This window comes from Podarcis muralis, chromosome 1, assembly GCF_964188315.1.
Source record: "Podarcis muralis chromosome 1, rPodMur119.hap1.1, whole genome shotgun sequence".
Lineage (NCBI taxonomy): Eukaryota > Metazoa > Chordata > Lepidosauria > Squamata > Lacertidae > Podarcis > Podarcis muralis.
Genome location: NC_135655.1, coordinates 74,223,208 through 74,239,267, shown reverse-complemented (window position 1 = coordinate 74,239,267; position 16,060 = coordinate 74,223,208). Strand labels below are relative to the sequence as shown.

The 16,060-nt window shown below is 44.9% G+C and overlaps 1 protein-coding gene across 2 annotated transcripts in view; it reads left to right on the top strand.

Annotated features, from left to right (window-relative positions):
• The window catches only part of LSP1 (lymphocyte specific protein 1), a 77,899-nt gene that overhangs the window by 32,706 nt on the left and 29,133 nt on the right, over positions 1–16,060 (top strand). The window lies entirely within an intron of this gene.

Below are 16,060 nucleotides of genomic sequence, written 5' to 3'. Positions count from 1 at the left end.
ATTTCAACTACTAGGCTCTCCTTGCCAGGGAAGTCAATGAGGCCAACTCAAGAGTCCTTACATGTCAATGAAGGTTAGGAAGCCAGTGAATGTGTCCCGAAAGTCAGGGGAAGCCGTATCTATGGCAAGTCTGGTAAACAAAACCGAAAGAAAGGGAGGGGGGGATAATGTTGGGGACAAAGTGATGGGACGGGGAGAAAAGGATAAGCAGAATTATTTTGTTTTGTGAAACCTTACGTGCATAAAACTTGAGTGAGCTAATGTCAGTGTACAAGCCTGAGATTTGAGTAAATCTAAAGGCAGGCTTGGACAGTACTGTAGTGGCAGACATCCTCTCAGAAGTGCGAGGCATTGTTGTCATTGTTTACTTATTATAATCTGGGATAAAGCAACTTGAAGCAATGCTGCATCTAACAAAGGCTCTGTTTAACAACCCTGGCAGGCACTGGAAGGGAAGGCGAGAGTTAGATAAGATGGTAATTGTCCATTCTTTCCCAATGTCATTCCTAGTTAATTACACAGTCCCTGGCAATAAGGTCTCCCAGCAATCACCCTGGGCTCCCTCAGCTTGATGGGCACTTCCCAAATGCCAGGCTTTTCAGATGCAAATGGGGTACTCCTGGCAAGTGTTTTCATGCAAAGCTCTGCTTGTTATCTCTTTTCATAGGTCAGGGAAGAAGCAAAGGAGACAAAGCTCACCTTTTTAAGGCTATGTTTGGGACACTTTTATGGGTTCTCCACAACTACACAGGATTTTGTTACGAGGGGGGAGGGACCTTTTCCAGGCCAGGGGCCGTGTTCCCATCTGAAATATTCTCCTGGGGCCAAATACCTGTGGTGGGTGGGGCAGGAGGCAAAAGTAGGTGGAGTAATTTTTTACATTTGTACTATAAGCTAGTTTCTAGAAAGACTCGGGATAGTGTGGCCTGGGAAGAATTCTGAGGCTAAATAGAGATGAGCAGAGGGCCGCTTTTGCCCCCCAGGCCCGAGGTTCCCCACCACTGAGCCACAGTAAAATGTGTCGGAGAGACACATCTCTAAACACACTGCTGTTGTGCACCAAGCAATAATGGGCAATGATGACTCCGTCACGCATCTCCACCATGGGCTTGGAAGCGAGGGCCTCTCCTCCACACCTCATATGTTTCCTGCAGAAAACATCAAACTGACCACAGCGAACAAAGCTGCTGGCTGTCATTCTTGATGCTGAACAGAAAGCAGCCAGAAGTTCACTCCTAACCATGACTACTCAGAAGGATGACCTATTGAATTCAATGGGGCAGGCATTCAGTTATGTAGGGTCAGAACTGCAGCCTCGGTTCTAGAAGCATGGGGCAGGACTGCATTATACTGTAAGAACTAGCTTCTGTCAAGTTGTGGGAGGAGGCTAGGCAAAACAGGTACAGTGGTACCTCGGGTTAAGTACTTAATTCGTTCCAGACGTCTGTTCTTAACCTGAAACTGTTCTTAACCTGAAGCACCACTTTAGCTAATGAGGCCTCCTCCTGCTGCCGCACCGCCGGAGCATGATTTCTGTTCTCATCCTGAAGCAAAGTTCTTAACCCGAGGTATTATTTCTGGGTTAGTGGAGTCTGTAACCTGAAGCGTATGTAACCTGAAGCATATGTAACCCGAGGTACCACTGTATAGGCAAAAGTTAAGTCATAGCCAGTGCAGGAATAGCATTGGTGGAGGCCAGTTCATTGGGGTAAATGGGGAACCGCCCACCAACCTCAGCCAGTCCCCACCAATCTTTCTTCTTACTGACAACCATGCATGGGGTGGAACTGGTTGTCAGTTTCCTCCTCCTCCTTCGTCCCAGAGTTGACTTTGTAGAACTCGACAGGGAAGAGCGTGGCAGTGAAACTAGAGCTAGTTGGCTCCACCAGTCACTGGTTCTGACTTCCAACTACTTTTGACCTCCCTCTTTTCTGCCCCAATGAGCACCAGCCACCATTGGTGGAGTATCTGAGTTGTCCCAGGGAATATGAATACGTGAAAATAGGAAGCTGCTTGGCACTGAGCTTGACCAATTGTACCTCCTGCCCAGTTTTGTCTACACTGACTGGCAGCAGCTCTCCAGGGTTTCAAGGAGGGTCTTTCTCAGCCCTACCAAGAGATGCTGGGGACCTTCTGCACGCAGAATTCATCTGGTCCAATTCTTTTGTTAGTTGTGAACATCCTTTCAGACCGCAGATAGGAAAATGGTCTCTAGCCTCCTCCATAAAAGGGTGTTTGTTAAATAAATGAATGACAGTAATCACAGATAGTTATCAATTAGCAACATTTGGTCAAGTAATGGGTTAGGTGTATAAATTAAAACATTTTGATTACAAATATTTGTGCCCCCAGTTAATTGGACAACACATTTTTTTGGCAGGGGTGGATTACTATATTGCCCCAAATATAAGCCACACCCGAATATAAGCCACTCCCTAAAAATTCTGCAGGCACTCACACCTGCTCTGTTTTACCATATGTCTGTTTCAGCAGCGATACCATGAAAGCCCATTTTTGTAAGGTCGCGAATTTAAGCCGCATGTTAACTTTTCACGGTCAGAATTTGGGGAAAAAGTGAGGCTTATATTCAGGACAATACGGTATTATTTTTACTATAACAACATTGACAAGGACAGGGGCCCATTGTAGAAGAATTTCCCATTCTGTCTCAAATTGAAGGCTGCTTGGTGATGATGCCTGCTGTGACACAGACTAGTATCATCAAAAAGCAAAGAATTTGTGCTTTTGCACTTAAAGCATAACCATTGCTTTGTTCATGTGCAAAGTTATGCAGATGCAATCCATTACCTAGTGAAAGAATTACCTTATATGATTTATCAACTAAGATGTTGAAATGAGGTGGTGGGGAGTCCTACTGGTTATCCATGGTGGAGTATACAGTAGCATCCTTTTGGCTACAATCCTCTTCACACTTACCTGGGATTAATGAGACTTACGGTACTTCTGAAATGTAGATATGCACTAGACTGCACTGTGTATTAGTGACCATAGCAAGCTCAGTGGCTTCCACCCTCTTCCACTTACAGAGGGCAATGCTGAGGCACAGTGGAAGCTTTGTAGCTTGGGGAAGATGCTGAACATTCTCTGCTGGAGAACCCTGACCCTCTCCCAGAACTGCAGTTCCCAGGTTTTCCTGGGGAGAGGGAATAGCCATTTAAACCAGTTAAAATCTTTGACCTGTAACTTCCGATGCCGTGCACCAAATCATGAGCAATGCCAGGAACAGAACAAGGAGCCCTGGCACTCATGCACAAAGCACTCTTTTACATCTGAACAAGTTAGCAAATGACAGGAAAACAGTTTGGTGCTGATACAAAAATTGAGTGGTGAGTACGCAGTGCTGGACACATCTAAGGCTTGTGTGCTGCCTGCCTCTGGGGTTGCAAGATGGAAAGTATCCTGAGCTGAGCTTAGCTCAAGCTGCTATTTAAATGGCCAGATTCCTCTTCAGCTGGGCATTCATGAGATACCCCCATTCCACTCCTGATGCCCACCTGTCCCTTGGAAGCCTGATAGCTAAGTCCCCTCTTGTCAGTGTAAGAATATGAGCTGTCCCCCTCTCTGAATACTGTATGCGTTCATTCCCAGAATTTCCAAACACTGTGGGTTGCTGTGTCCCTAGTGCAGCAGCTGCCTTCTACCCAGCCTTTAGCTGTGTGTCACACCTCTAACTATGTGTAAGGACTCCTCGTGGCATGTCTGGTGTCAATGGACTGCAGTATCACTATGTCAGTAACCTCCTGAATCAGAGGGATCTCCAATGGACACAAGCTATCTTGGACTCAAGTGGGACTTCTTGACAGAGAACTCAATGAAATCCAGCCTGGGTAAGGGAAAGATGCTTGAGCGATGGCTCTGGAAGAGTGAGGCTGGTCTACCCATGCAGTTCAGAGAGTGGGCAGAATGGACTGTACCATTTCAGATTGCAGGTGGGGGGTGCCAATTTTGAATGTTTCACTTTTAAAGGATCTCATGGGGTGGGGAATCCAGCACATCAAGGGGAAAGGGTTTATCCTGCTTGGTGGGGGATAACCTTGAGCTCCTTGAAGGAAAGGTAGGATATAAATGCAATAAAAAAAGAAGTGTGGCAAGAGATGCAATGGGGGCATCTCCCTTCATTGCATCCGTATGATTGAGGGTATTATCCAGGCTGGCAACCCTACCCCTCCGAAAGCCCTTATAAATTTTCAATCTCTGAGTCAGCATACAAATCTAGACTTGTGAAGCTGTGTCCGAGGCATTAATGCACACATTCTTAAGCGTTGCCTTCAGCCATTCTAGACTCTTTGTGTGGCAGAAGAAGTTGATTCACTGCAATCCACTCTGAACTGCATGGTGCCACAGTGGCTATAATCAGTGACCTACTAAGTTGTTCGGTGTCTGCAGCCCCCTTGCTCACTGAAGAACGATGGAATCTGGGCATGCTGCCAGCTGGACAAGTTTAACATCTGATCCCCAAGGGATAGGGATTTTTCCACCCTAGTGGTCTTTGCATGAGGGCTACCAATATCTTTAGAAATGCATCCGATGCTAGACAGCTTCAGAGTGCAAGTACCAAATGAAGCACAACTTCATTTTCAATATCCTTTGAACTGGCTCTTGGTTTCCCTGTAGTACGTACGCTAACCAGGGACTTAGCTTTAATCCTCGGTGTCCCACTAAGCAGCTTGTGCCCTATTATATCAGGAAGCCTGCTAGTCTGGGAAGGCTCTCCAGGGGTCTTTCCTCTGAGCCTCCTTTCATCATTCATATTTTGCATTCTGAAATATGTCTCATCTTGCCTTGCAGGCTTGTGGAACGTGTAAATCAACTGTTTCAGGCTGTCACTGCCCATCACTTTGCCAATTGACAGCTTCTCTTGTTAGAAGAATCTAATGTCGTGGCTGGCAGGATGTCTTTAATTGTTGAGGGTTTTGTTCTTTCTTTTTTTAAAAAAGCAAATCAAATATTTAGCATGGCATATGTTATTCCTTGCATTTCAATTTTCTAGCTAGCTTGTACTGAGATTTCACATTGCTTCTCTTACGCAGACCCTGCATTCCTTGCGCGAGACTTATGCTCAGTTATCTTCCACTCACTAGCCAGTGGGGGAAAAGAATAAATCTGGATGCCACAATTCCCAAGCTGGGAGCCTACAATATATGCAGGCATGAGCTGAATCATGTATGAGAAGGATTCTGATATCTGTGGAGAACAAACACTGTTTGGCAAACGCAACTGCGGGAGAGGCGAATGATTGATGAGAGACCATTATAGCAGCTAAGGAGTGAATGGAGATAAACACTGGGGAAAAATGGAGTAAAAAATACTGTATTCACAACTGGCTTGTTAAAATGGCTGTCAGCCACCTTCTACCTGACAAATATGTTAACTGTCCCATTAAGGGAGTCATCGGGCAAAAAACGCCCACCTCTTTCTTTGTGCCCTTGATATCAAAGAGGCCATCCCAGATATTGTATTCCATTTGGAAATTGAGCTACTGCTGCAACTCACATAGGGATGCCAACAGTTTGTTGCCTTTTACACTGTGAAGCAGGGGTGGGGTGGGGTTTTTCCATTCTAAGAGCTACTTTCCCTTCTGAGGGCCACATGCCAGTTCAGGGCTGGGCAAAAGGGGGTAGCAAAAGAGGTAACCAATCTTTGTCCTCAAAAGAGTCTCATGGACCAAGCTGGAGAGGCCAGGGCTCTCCCTTGTGCCCTCGGTTTCAAAACTCTGGCTACTCTGGGAAGTAGCAATTATCTGAAAAGCTGGTCTCCCTACCTCTGAATCAATCAGACTCTCAGTGGTGGACCTTGGGATCTCAAATTTCAGCAGCACCCTTCCATTCTACAACATAGCTGTGGTGCTCCCAAGGCTCTGTGCCCAGTGCCACTGAACCAGTCACACTCCCCCAAATTTTCCTCTGAGGTGAGGCTCTGGCCACGATGTATCACATTTCACTTACAATTGGTCAGTTTCTGCTAGGTAGGCTAACACTTACGTGGTGAGCTTCCCCTTCCTGGCTCTATCCTCGTGTTGACAATATTTTAGTTAGAAACAGTATGATTTAGAACGTTTTCAGGCAATTCCATTTGGGGGTCACCTTTCCATCTTCCTTCCAGTCACTCTTAACCCTGCAGTTCTTTAACTCAGGTCCACAGAAGACCTGCTCCAATTCATTCTCGAGTCATCCAGCAAGATATGCTACATAAGAGAAGCCGGCAAGGACAGACCCCTATTTTCAGCTCATCCCCAAGGCCTGAAAGAGGGCTCACATTTGTCTCTCGTCCTTTTGTGTGAAAGGTGTGGGCAGACAAGCCAGTAAAGGTGGGTGGGTGTGGAATGGGGTCAGAGGAAATGGCTGCTGGCTTTATTTTTAGCAGGACAGACAGAACTAGGCTAGAGGAAGATGCTCCCTGTGGAGGTTTTTTGGGGGGTGGGGCGGGGGGGTGGGGGAATGCTCTGTTTTGTTCCACATAACAATGCAACTGTCATCTTGTGTACTACAGAACTAGAAATGCAAAAGGGTCATACAGTTAAGCCACCCACTTGTACCATAAATATCTGAGCACATTCCGACACAGTTAATGATGCTTTGTAATAAATTCATGCCTTCAGAGACTCAAGGTTTGGTCTGAGTCCCTAAAAACATAACCTATCGTTGTTTCCCTTTCCCATACCAGGAAATCACTGCCAGGAGCTTGCAATGCATGAACATTTTAATGTGACATTAGGACATTGGGGGAAGTTGTCAGAGCCAGGGGCTGGAGTCAGACTATGAAAGGTGGACACAAATTGTGGCGAAAGAGCTTCAGGTGGAAGCTGAGCCAGAGGACATCAAGGTTAAATTATTCCCAGTGTCTGCACAGCACCACTGGATTGTTGCGCATTCGCTGGGAAACATTTGGTGTAGAAAATACATTTAGCCGTCCATTTAAAAAGGAAATGATATACTAGAGGGGGTTATTTATTTCAGGAATTTAATATATGGAACTAATTCTACTATGCTGGTTAGCTAATGAGTGTAAAATGCCCCAGTAACTGTTGTAATCTATTCATTTGGTTTCCTCACCAAGGAAGCCACTCTACAAAGCATTTACTTGAGGAAATCATTTATAGCATTGCACTAGCAATGAGTGTGGAGATTACAGAACACCCTAAAGGTAAACTAGCAGAATTGTCTGTAAGGAGCTATTGAAGTGCTTGCTTGGGTGAAACCTGCATATAATTGCATTTTTCTCATTTACATAGACACTAAAATTAAAAAAGTTGTATTAAAATACACTGAAAATACACATGGAAGGAAAGCAAGTGCCTGATGAATTCTGAAACATGCTTACACAAAGAATCTAGAAGGCTTCAAACATACCGTATTTTTCGCCCTATAGGACGCACCGTCCCATAAGGCGCACCTAGTTTTTTGGTGGGGAAATAAAGGGGAAAAAAATTATTTCCCCCCCCCCAGGCGTGGGGCTGGGGCGGGGGAAGCCCGAGCTTCCCCCGACCCCAGCCCCCAGAATAGGCAACTCTCCGCAAGCCGTGGGAGCCCGGCGCCGGGCTCCCGTGCCTTGCGGAGAGCTGCGCGAAGCCTGGGTGCGCTGAGCTCAGCGCACCCAGCCTTCGACATGCAGGCAACTCTCCGCAAGCCGCGGGAGCCCATCGCCGGGCTCCCACGGCTTGCGGAGATCTGGGCAAAACCTGGAGAACGAGAGGGGTCAGTGCGCACCAACCCCTCTCGCTCTCCAGGCTTCAGCGAAAGCCTGCATTTGCCCCATAGGATGCACACACATTTCCCCTTCATTTTTGGAGAGGAAAAAGTGCTTCCTATGGGGCGAAAAATACGGTAATTATCTCAGGATTATTTGATCCTGCACCAACTTCTGTCTACATAGACAAGGAATTCCAGGGTGTTTCAAGCAGGAACCCTTGCTGACTATATGTAAAATTAGAGTTGATCCAAGCCAGCACGGTATAGTGGTTAGAGCAGGCATAGGCAATCTCTGGTCTTCCAGATGTTTGGGACTACAATTCCCATCATCCCTCGCTAACAGGACCAGTGGTCAGGGGTGATGGGAATTGTAGTCCCCAACATCTGGAGGGCCAAGTTTGCCTATGCCTGGGTTAGAGTGTCAGACTAGGACCTGGGAGACCAGGGTTCAAATCCCCACTCACTGAGTGAACTTGGGCCAGTCACTCCCCCTCTCAGCCTAAGCTACCTCACAGGGCTGTCAAGGGGTGAACCACCTTGAGCTCCTTGGAGGAAAAGGTGCAATATAAATACAATAAAGGAATAAATAAATTTTGCTGCCTTATTATTGAGCACTCCTGCATCCCCACTCCTGCATCAAGGTGCATAGTAACCAAGCATAGTAACCCTTGCAGTAAAAATGCATTGATAATAAAGTAAATAAGTAGCGATTTGCTCTCTTTTTGTGACATCCACACTTTGTCCAATGGCAGGGCTAGGCTGATATTCTGGTTTGACAGTTCCATACAAAATGTGTACACCACATGGATTGCATTTGAGCTTTGTATTCGTGTATTCGTAAGCACTTGTCTCTTTAAAGTGAATAAAACATCTTTTCTTAATCATCTCTCTAGTATGTTTTGAAGAGAGAAGTGAATGAAAGGCCCATGCCCACAGTTCAGATATGACACACAGTGAATGTCTATTGTGTTTGGTAGCATATTTATCTTCTGCCACAAATCAACCAACCAACCAAAATACAGGCCATGTTACATGACACACGATGGGGAGGCACATTGCGTCCTGGAATTCTACATTTTACAACAAAAAGATGGGTCAGGGTGAGGGGAGCTGAACCTATCCTCTCCCATCTTACCTCCATGGGCACTTTTGCTTCCAGATTGGATGCCAAAAGTGTGCTGAGCTGGGGAGGAGCAGGCATTAACTGATAAGGGTGCAGACAGGCAAAGTGAAATGAAGAAGGGAGCAGGGTTTGATTCCCCGCATCCATGGGTGCATATTGTGTGTGTGTGTGTGTGTGTGTGTGTGTGTGTGTGTGTGTGTGTGTGAGAGAGAGAGAGAGAGAGAGAGAGAGAGAGAGAGAGAGAGAATTAGACCCCTATTTGCCCCTACCTCTTTATCAGAATAAACAGAGGAGGCTGCCCTGTTATGTCTAGGTAAGTCCCAGGTCTCTAGATTACTCTGTATTCCATGCCCATTTGTGCATCAGAGATTGCAATCCTGCTAATGTTTCTACCATCTCTTATCACTGAAAAGAGAAGTGAATCAAGACTCAAGAAGTTGTTTCTTTGTGTGTGCATGTGGGCTCAGACGTTGATTGCTTTCTTTCAGCTCTTTCTCCTGTCTGTTACACCAGGAAGTGCAAACAACTGAGAAACTCAAGTGGATCAAGAAGGATAACTAATTGTGCAAAGGGGGCCAAATAAAAAGAAAACATGTTTTCGATGTAATTCTTTTTCTTGGCTTTTCACTTGATCATCCCTTACGATGCAGACATAATACATATATGGCATAGTCCACAGGTGGTTTTTTATTTTTTATTTTTGCATACAGAATGCCAAACTATATATTATGCTTAATGAGTAGTATGCTGTTGTTTATATGATTACAGGCTTGGGGGATTGTTACTGGGTCTGCAGCACATATTTCTTCCCTCTCCAGCAGCCGTGACACCCCCACATCCCTTCTGCACAGAACATTGGAAAGTTTAGGGTCCACACCCAGAATATCTCTGGCTGAAACTATGCATTATGGGAAAAATGTGTTTGGATTCCTGGAAATGAAGAAGAAAGCTATGGCGTGATGTCATTGTGTTAGCATTTTCCCACTTGGCCTCTTCTGTGGGTGCTGGGGAAACACTAATGTGGTGAGATCATGCCACAACTGCTTAATACTGGGGTAACTTAGAGGAGAGGTCTTTCCATAATGTGTAGTGTGTGCCTGATAACAGCAGTCAGATGTGTTTATGTGCCCAGCCAATGCCACGTGATTTTCAGAACCACAGACAATTGCACCCGCAAGCCAATCGACAAATCCTATGCAAAAATATATATTCCAGGAGGTGCACAGCTGTGAAGAAAAATAAATTTCCTTTGAATAAAGTCCTAGTGAGGTGTTCCTATATCAGCGTGGTGCAGGTAGTAGGGACGAGTGCCCTTGCCCTGCACTCTCTGCCATCTTTGTTGCCCTCCACAAGTTGGATGGTGACTGCAGTGTGAGCCAGCTCTGCTCATGTTGTAGACTCCCCACTCATCATCAAACCCTGATTTTCAAGGGTTCTAAAATCACAGGGAGCCTGTAAGAGGAGAACAGAGGAAGGAAGAGCATTGATTGCAGGAATATATCTGTTATGTACTGAAGTTCTCACCCTGGGCCAGCAGGGGGATACTGTAGATAGTTTTCACTCAGGTCCACATATGCAAATAAGGAATTGAAAGTGGCGTTCAGTGATTGGATAGTTACAGAAAGTTGCTACTGTTGTGTTGTAGTGGAGCTCTATATAAGCAGGCTGGCTGAACCCTTCAGTTCAGTTCTGTTCTGGCCTGTGAATAAACTAGAGCTGTTTGAAGAATTGCTGTGTCGTCTGATATGTTCACCCACAACATAACAATATCAGACCTGTTTTATCCCTGTTGCAAGCAGTCACCTTCCAGCTTGTGGAGGGGGATGGGGGTGAGAGAGCTCGTCCCCACTTCCTTTTCCATGGGGTGTTAATCACATGGAGTAGGAACACCTGAAGTGGGCTTAAAATGGCTTCATCTCAGAGGAAGCACAATTTCCTGTCCAGCTGTAGCTGTAATGCTTCGCTCTGACTCATCTCACCCATGATGGAAACAGAGGACCATTTCTATCAAGATAACTATGCCACTTTAAGAATCTTGAGCAAGTTTTAAAACCCATACATCTCCACATAAGATGATCTCCACAAAAATTGTGGTTTTTGAGGAGAAGGTACTGCTGCCATCTTGAATTGATGTAGTGAGTTGAGTCAGCTGATATGGGCAAGGTTGCAACTTCTCCAAACTGGCAACAATTGGTGGTTCGTTCATATAAATAATGCAAACATGAATACATCTACTTTCTGCTGCTGAAGTTGAACTAAAAGGAAGAACTTGATAATGGAGAGACAGGTGGAAACCATAGGAGTGAGCTTGTTGCCAGGAGGATGCCATTTGGCAGAGCGCTAGTGCAGCCTATCTTTCAAGCATGTAACTGTATCTTTTTTTTTTTGGCCTTTTTGTATGCGATGTCACTGGGCTACTGTTGCTCTTGAAGTAATTGTCCTTCAATTAAATTCCATGCAGCCAGAGCAAAAGAAAGAGCAACAGATCATGAGCTTCTGAGGTCATGGAGAGAAAATTAGTCACATCCAACTGAGAAACAAAGGGAGCGGCGAAAGGAGGCTACAATGGCAATATAAATGCCTGTTACAACGTTCCTAATGGACTCCCAGTGGTCTAATCCAGGGCAAGGATGCAAGCTAGATCTGGGAGGGGCGTTGCAATTCCCATTTTAAACCCTTGGGTTGACATTCTGGAAAAAGCGTAGTTTAAACAAAATGAGGATCCCAAATACATCTACCAAAATTGTGACTTTCTCTTCCTACTGGAACGGGGCAAGATGGAAAATTTTGGATTAAGAGTGTTTCTGAATCAGGCCTTTTGTCAAGTATTGTCACATACATATGGGACAGAGGTCATGATGGAAAGTCCATGAATGACTTCATTTAGATTACTGTATTAGAGAGAAAAAAAGCACACCACTTTGGCTTTCTGCCAGGGCCTAGACAACTATTTCCATGGAAACTGTGGAGAAAACAGTAAATATGAGCGCAGAATGAATTAAGATAGAGGTTTCTCAGGTCTTTGCATCTGACACTTTTGCTGTCTTTGTTCTTGGGTCTGTACGCCCAAGCTCAAAGTTATGGGGTGAAGCTAGAAAGCAGAAAGGGGAAAAGAAATTGTCCGTTTACCCTGAAATACTTGTGTGTGTGTTTGTGTAGAGCACTCTATATAGAGAGTTGCATCCAATTGTGTCTCTTCTCTGATTGTATTCATTTATTTAAATATTTTCATTCAGAAAAAGATCACAGTGTGGTTTCCAAAAACCCAATAACAAAATTAAGCAACACAATATAAATGATAAAATGTGAAAAATTGAAATAGAAACAAAAACATATCCTAGAAGATACCGGTACTTCCATGAACAAAAATGTGCTTAGGTGGTGACAGAAGCTCAAGGATGTAGCTGGCCATGTTACTAGGAGAAGGGAGTTCCCCCACGGCCCCCCATACTTGGCACCCCTGTTTTGTAATATGAATGACTTGATGTGGTTTTTTTGTGCTTGTCGTGTATGTAAACTGCTTTGAGATCTTGTAGACAGTACAGAAGTTTATAAATGGTAAAAAGATAAAGGTACCCCTAATAGGTAAGTCTAGTTGCGAACGACTATGGGGTTACGTGCTCATCTCAGTCTATAGGCTGAAGGAGCTGGCATTTGTCCACAGACAGCTTCCGGGTCATGGGGCCAGCATGACTAAGCCACTTCTGGTGAACAGAGCAGCGCACGGAAACGCCATTTACCTTCCTGCCAGAGTGGTACCTATTTATCTACTTGCACTTTGACGTGCTTTCGAACTGCTAGGTGGGCAGGAGCAGGGACCAAGCAACGGAAGCTCATCCCGTCGTGGATTTGAACCGCCGACCTTCTGATTGGCAAGTCCTAGGCCCACAGCGCCACCTGCTAGGGGACTATAAATGGTAATGATAATTGAATAACAAACACATACATTTGACAGCATTTGACCTGTAGAAGCTGGTATTTGACAGCTGTCATGATGTCAACAGAGCATATGCCATGATGCGGCATGCATCAATCAACATTTGATGGTCTCTAGCAGCGGACTTACAGTAGCAGTCATCATTTGGCCACAGCTGACAGCTGACATGTAGTAGCACACATTATCTAACAATATTGGATAGATGGTTTGCAATAGGATTTAATAAATTAACTTTGCTTTGCATTTACATTTGGATTTCAAATTTCAGTTTTGAAAATGACATTGGTATTTGGCCCACTGATGTTGATGCCGAAATCCAGATTTCAAAATGTCAGCATGTCTGTTTCACACGTTCCTTCTGAGAAGATGCCTTCGCTGTACAGTGGTACCTCGGGTTAGGTTCAGGTTACATACGCTTCAGGTTACAGACTCCGCTAACCCAGAAATAGTACCTCGGGTTAAGAACTTTGCTTCAGGATGTGAACAGAAATCGTGCAGCAGCGGCACAGCGGCAGCAGGAGGCCCCATTAGCTAAAGTGGTGCTTCAGGTTAAGAACAGTTTCAGGTTAAGAACGGACCCCCAGAATGAATTAAGTTCTTAAACCGAGGTACCACTGTATTCTTTTCAGCACCTGCTTAAAACATTTTTGTTTAGGCAAGCCTATCCAGACATGTGTTATAACTTCTCTTACTGTTCATTTTAATTATCTTTAAATGTTTTTAAACTGTTTTAATAGGGGGGAAAACACTGGTAGTTTTAGTATCTCTTGTAAACCGCTTAGAGGCTTTGCTACAATCAAGCCGTGTATCAACTTTGTTAAATGAACTAAATTTGTGCTGCACCGACCTCGCCACTGCCTTGCCCCTCTATCTCCTGGTAAGCAGCACCACTGCAAGACCCTTCTCTGCTGGCCCTCATCTTAAAAATTAAAATATATGAACCTGCACTTTTATTGCTTTTTTGGGCTGAAAAATGCTGGTTGGTTCATGGGCTTTGCATGCAGGCATTCATCCTGCTGGTATGTTTTGCAGAAACCAGCGTGGTCTGCTGCTAAAAGAGGGGGAGAACGGGGCTGGCACCAGAACCCATGTTATCACCCATGTTGGAATGTTACAGAAACCTTATCGTTTCCTCTGGGATCTGAGGGGTAGTTCTGCTGACAGAGAATTTTATTATCTGGTGGCTGGGACGTTCTGAGAGGAGTTTTATGTCAAAATTTTAATCTTCTGTTGGGGAGGAAGGAAAAACAGCATGTAGCAGAGTTGGTTTGGGAGGCCTGCAGGACGATAGCACTGGGTGTCCTCCTCCAACTTTCTCACACACACACACCTCCCCACTCCATTTGTAGCAATGGTACAGCTTGGCTCAGGAATTCTGACTAAATTACTATGTTTCTAAGAAAACATGTCAAAGTCCCTCACCATTCACAATTCTCCCTCCCTCGTGGAGACTGAATGGCGGCCCAGGCTTTTCAGCTCTTTTCTTGGCCTCTCTCCCTGTCAGAATCAGCATTTTCTGAGTGTCGTTTATTTCACTTAGTTTCAATTTGCTTTGTTCTCGTTTAAATCTCAGTTTAAGTCTGCCTCGAATAGCCCAAGTGGCTGAATTCACTTGTGCAGTGATGCTACAGGGATGTGAAACCCAGTCTCACCCCACCCCTTCTGTGAAATCTAGATGACATCATCTGCCAGAGCAAAAGGATAACTGATGGAATTTCCTTGCTCTGGCAAGTGAATGAGGTGATGAGGAGGCTTTCAAGTTTATTTGTGACAGATGCGCCATGGCTGCACGCGAATGCCCAGGCTCCTAGGGAGGAGATTGTGGTTGGGTTGTGCTTCCCCACTCATTTTGCTGCTGTGCTACACTGAGCTAAGCCATGTTTTGACTTAGATTGTTGTCTGAACCCAGGCTTGTGATTGTTGTTGTTTAGTCGTTTAGTCGTGCCTGACTCTTCGTGACCTCATGGACCAGAGCACGCCAGGCACTCCTGTCTTCCACTGCCTCCCACAGTTTGGTCAAACTCATGCTGGTAGCTTTGAGAACACTGTCCAACCATCTTGTCCTCTGTCGTCCCCTTCTCCTTGTGCCCTCCATCTTTCCCAACATCAGGGTCTTTTCCAGGGAGTCTTCTCTTCTCGTGAGGTGGCCAAAGTATTGGAGCCTCAGCTTCATGATCTGTCCTTCCAGTGAGCACTCAGGGCTGATTTCCTTAAGAATGGATAGGGTTGATCTTCTTGCAGTCCATGGGAATCTCAAGAGTCTCCTCCAGCACCATAATTCAAAAGCATCAATTCTTTGGCGATCAGCTTTCTTTATGGTCCAGCTCTCACTTCCATACATCACTACTCGGAAAACCATAGCTTTAACTATATGGACCTTTGTTGGCAAGGTGATGTCTCTGCTTTTTATGATGCTGTCTAGGTTTGTCAATGCTTTTCTCCCAAGAAGCAGGCGTCTTTTAATTTCGTGACTGCTGTCACCATCTGCAGTGATCACGAACCCCACAGGCTTGTGATTTAGCTTTCTCTAACTATAAACTGTAATCAATGTTTGTTCTTGGTTTACAGTTCTTGGTTTGCCCAGGAGAGCTCAAATATCAGCCTAGGTTTGTGCAACACACTAAGCCAAAATGTAGCTTATCCCAATGAGACACAGCAGCAAAATGACCAGGGAGAAGCAACATGGCTGCAGTCTCTTCCCCAGTAGCCTGCGCACTCGTGCATGTGCTCTGTGCCATGTTTGGCTTAGTGTGCTATGTGAACCAGACCATATGCTAGAATAAGTTGGAGAATGAGGAAGACTATCAAGCAGAGACTGGATACTTCTTTCCTTTTATTTGATAGGGTTCCTGCTTCCACACTAGCACTTTAAATGGTAAGAGTGCTTTGTGAGATGGTTTGCATTTCTAATGAAATGCCAAAGGCTGCATTTCATTTGGCTAAATATGTTTTACATGTTGAATGTATGCAGTCACAAGTAAGCTGCAGTGAGTTCCATGACGTGTACTCCTATCATAGGCTGCTTCCTTTATATTTAATTAAATGAATTGTGCCTTTACTTTAATTGTGTAGTTGGTAATGTTTTATGGTTTTGCTGTGATTCTCTTTTATGCAAGCTGCTTTGGGAGGATCTATGCTCTTGAAAAGGGGCACAAACATATCACTTAGAACAAACCAAGTAATTTGTCAAGCCGAACTACACGAAGCATACTTTAGTTGAGCATGCTCTTGGTTTGGGCATGCCTTATATTTCAAAGGGATGATGGTGAGGCCCAGCAAACTTGGCTTGTG